The sequence below is a fragment of the Corvus brachyrhynchos genome, unplaced genomic scaffold, assembly GCF_000691975.1.
Source record: "Corvus brachyrhynchos isolate BGI_N302 unplaced genomic scaffold, ASM69197v1 scaffold1206, whole genome shotgun sequence".
Lineage (NCBI taxonomy): Eukaryota > Metazoa > Chordata > Aves > Passeriformes > Corvidae > Corvus > Corvus brachyrhynchos.
The window spans coordinates 13,329-17,387 of record NW_008238677.1 but is presented as its reverse complement, the minus strand read 5'-3'; the positions used below and the strand labels follow the sequence as shown (position 1 = coordinate 17,387).

Sequence of the window (4,059 nt, the reverse complement as noted above, 5' to 3'; positions counted from 1 at the left end):
GCAGTTTGAGGAGCCCCGTGGGGGAGGGGGTGCGATAAAGTCCCGGCCCCCCCTTGCCCGCGACCCTTTTTGTGAGGAATTTTTTTCGTGAGGAATTTTTTTCCTGAGGTAATTTTTGTGTGCAAAGTCGCTGGAAAGGGTCCCGTTTGAAGAAGCTGGAAAGCCTCAAGGGAATGGTGGGTTTGCCTCTAAAACCCACTGAGAAAGGGGGCGGCGGGAGTGGAGGGGCACCCTCCCATTTTGGGTTAAAAAGAGACCGTTTGGGTTAAAAAAACAGCTGAGGTGGTGCTTTTTTGTGGTGCTTTTTGAGGGCAAAATCGGTTTCCTGTGCCCCCAAAATGGCTTAAACTGACCTTGAAGTGCTGTTGAGGCTCTTAAGAAGTTTTAATGCCATCCCCGTTTAGGAAAAAAACCTGGTTTTTTGTTCTATTTTTTCTTTGTTCCTTTTTTTTTTTTTTACCTGGGAAAATCTTCTCCATTTTGGTGAAAACCTGATTCACCTTTTCCATGGAAAATCCCTTAAAAGGGCCCGTCCAGGAGCAGCTCGTGTGAAAAAAGAGCCTTTTGGGGTATTTTCATGCAGAAAACGTGAACTTTGGCCATGCCACTGTTGCTAAAATGATTTTAAATTTTAAATTAGGGCTTAAACCAGCTGTAAATGGGTGAATTATTGCTGTAAAAAATACCATTGAGGTAAATCTTGCCTAAATTCAGGGTATTTTGGGGGAGATCTTCAGCACCTGAAATGGGGGGGGAAACTCCCACATTTGGGGGGTGTCAATAGTGGAATAACATAAAAAGTAATAATAATAATTAATAACAATAAGGAAATAGTTTCTCCTGCAGGAAACACCCCAAAAATGTCGGAACAGCTCCTCCCCCACCCTTCAAATGCCTCGTTGGCTTCGTCAGCAGCTTTAATTAGCCTTAGTGCAGCTTTAATGAATGATAATTAAAGGTTTGGGGAAGGGGGGAGGTGTCCCCTCCCTGCCAGCACTTTTGGGGTGTCATTTCCTGCCCGGAAACGCCTCAAAATGGAGGAAAAAAAACCCCAAACAACCCCAAAATGCCTTAAAAATGCCTCCAAATAGTGGTTTTTATTTTTCTGATTGCAAACAGGGACTTCCGTGACTCGACATGGCCTGAAGTGGGGTGAAGCGCTGAGGTTTCCGTGCATTTCTGTGGTAAAAAAAAAATAAAGATGCTGGTTTGGGCTGTGCTGGGTAAGGGTGAAAAAAAGGTTTTCAAAGGGTCGTTTGGGGGGTTTTCTGGGGAACAAAAACCGGTGAAAATGGGGGAGTTTGGGATCTGTGAACCCTTTAAGAACTTTATTTCCTCCCCCTAAGCTCGTTGGAGGAGAAACGGCGACTTTTGGCAGCGGCCCAGCCCCGTGACGCAGCAAAAACGAAAACGAGGGGAAAATGAATAAAAAACCCACCCAACAGCAACAAAAAAAGCTCTAAAACCACCCGGGAAGGTCGAAGCGAGGGATTCTAGGGCAGAATTGGCAAAACCGGACGAAAAAAATCGCTGTTAAATTTAACCATTTTCGTGCTGGTCCATGCGAGGCGGCCAGACGCCTCCGGCATGGGGGAGGGGGGCGGGGGGGCGGTTTGTGAGGGGAAAAAATCAAGGAAGAGGGTAAAAAATGGGGCATAATAGGAAAGGAGGGTTTTTCACATGGGGGCGGTGGATTTTGGGGGCCGATTTTGGGGGCTGCTGCCCTTTTTTGGCGATTTTGGGGACTATTTTGTCGCCCCCGCGGGGGCGGGGCTGGGCCGCTTATAAGGGAGGGCCCCGCACCGGCAGCGCCCGGCCGAGCAGCAGCCCCGAAACGGCCCGAATTCGGCCCAAAACCGCTCGATTCTGAGCCGAAAGCTCTTAGAGCTGCTCGATTTTATACGAAAAGCTCCTAAAATGGCTTTATTTTCAGCCGAGAGCTCGAGAAATAGATTCATTGCCTACAAAAAGCTCTTAAAGCTGCGATATTTTCTAGAAAGAGCTCCTAAGACTGCTTTATTTCATAAAAGCGGCTCCTAAATCTTTAAATCTTTAATCTATTTCAAGAAAAGAGACAAAAGCTGTTTCCTTTAAGGAAAACTGAGCTCTTGAAGCTGTTTTCTTTCATTAAAATCCTTAAATCGCGGCGATTCCAGTAATGGGAAAAGCCGGAGCGAGCTGGGGCACTTTTAATTGAAAAAAATTAATGAAAAAACCTTAAAAAAGCTCTTAAAGCTGGTTTTAATTTAAAGCAAAGCTCTTCGGGCTGGTTTTTAAGAAATCGCTGCTTTCAAAGCCGATTTCTGGGAGAAAACGCAGCTCTCGCAGCTCTTTAATTCTTAAAGTATCGTCATTTGATATTTTCGGAAAGCCGGAGCGAGCTGGGGCGGTTTTAACTAAAAAAGAGCTTTTTAAGCTGCTTTAATTTAAAGAAAGAAAAAGCGCTTGATACGCTGTTTTCTGCTAAAAAAGCTCCTAAAAAATTTGAAAATTTTTTAGATTTTGTTTTTTAATGCTCCTAAAGCAAAACGTGGTTTTGTCCCCAGGCGGGGCCGGGCCGGGCAGCGCAGGCGGGGGCGGGGGGTTTGGGGTGAAATGCGGCATTTTCAGTCTCAGGATGGATTGAGAGGAGCCAATTTTGAGGGAAGAGCAGGAAAACTGAAGAGTGAAGATGGAGTCGGCAGGGAAAGGGAAGTTTTTCTTCGCAGTGGCCCCATCTGGGGGGAAAAAGGACTTTTTGGTAAAATGGCGGCTGTTGGGCAGGGGAGGAGCAGAGAGAAGAGGAAAGAAAAGGAAAAAAAAAAAGACAGAAAATAGAACAAAACCAGATAGAAAATAGAAGAAAAACAGAAAAGAAAATAGAAAAAAAAATAGAAAAAAGAAAATAGAAAAAAAAATTGGAAAAATAGAAATTGGAAAAAAAAAAGAATTGAAAAAACATAGAAAAAGTGGAAAAAAAGAAAAGAGAGAAGAAAATTGGAAAATAGAAGAAAGTAGAAAAAAACCTAGAAAATTGGAGAAAATAGAAGAAATTAGAAAAAAGAAAATAGAACTAATAGAAAATAGAAGAATATAGAGAAAATAATAGAGAAAATGAAAATAGACTGGAAATAAATAGAAAAAGTACAATTGGAAAAAATACAATTGGGAAAAATGAAACTAGAAAAAAAAGAAAATAGAAAATGTTAGAAAAAAGAAAAACTGAAGTGCTGGAAATTTGAGAAGATGGAAGTGAAAGAAAACAGGGAAAAAAGGAGAAGAGAGAAAAAATAGAAGAGAATAGAAGAGAGGAAAAATGAGAGAAAATCAAAGAGGAATTAGAGGAAAAACTAGAAGCGAAAAATAATGAAAAAAAGAAGGAAAAAGGGAGAAAAAGGAAGAAAAATCCCGATTTGGGCCTCGGAGCCGGGAAAATTCAGGAATTTGAGGAAAATGCCCCAAACGGAGCCGGAGGCAGCGGCCGGGTGAGGCCCCACCCCCACGGGGGTTTGGGAATTTTGGGGGGATTTGGGAGGTTTTGGGGTTTTGTCGTTTCAGGCGCCGCCGCCGTCGCCCCTCCCCCTTCCCCTTTTTTCTATTAAACTCCCCAGAAATGGGGAAAACCCCCCAAATTCCTCCAGCGCCCTCCGGCTCCGCCGCTCCCGCCGGCGCCGCTCAGTAAGTGTCCAAAATCTTCTGTTTTTATCCCAAAGGCGGGGGGGAGGGGGTGTCTCGAGTGTTTTTCCCCCTCAGGGAAGCAGCAAAACGCAGGGAAAAAAGGCAAAAAAACGGCGAGAAAAAAGCCGAGGAAAGGGAAAAAAAAAAAGAGGATTTAACCAAAAAAGGCCAGTCTGCACTCAAAACGCGCTCAGGAGATTCCAGCAGGGATTTGAGGAGAAAACCCCCAGATTTGGGGAATGCAGAGAAGTAAGAGTCGATTTAATTTCATTTTTTGGGGAGGTTGGTTTTTGGGGGGAGGGGGCGGTTTTGGGGTGTTTTCCGCCCTTTCCGCAGCCGCAAGTGGGAGGAGTCAGCAGCATCCAAAAGAAGCTTTTTTGCCCCAAAGTGAAGCTGGAAGAG

General features: G+C 44.2%; 1 long non-coding RNA gene across 2 annotated transcripts in view; it reads left to right on the top strand.

Annotated features, from left to right (window-relative positions):
- The window catches only part of LOC108447595, a 4,463-nt gene extending 754 nt beyond the window's left edge, over nucleotides 1-3,709 (top strand). Inside the window, exons 1-2 of one of the 2 annotated variants that reach the window (XR_001863251.1) lie at nucleotides 7-176; nucleotides 1,120-3,709. This is a non-coding gene — a long non-coding RNA (uncharacterized LOC108447595). Of the gene's footprint in view, nucleotides 1-6; nucleotides 177-1,119 lie in introns of those variants that run through there. The other variant, XR_001863252.1, reaches the window with a different exon arrangement.
- The last annotated feature ends 350 nt before the right edge of the window (nucleotides 3,710-4,059 follow it).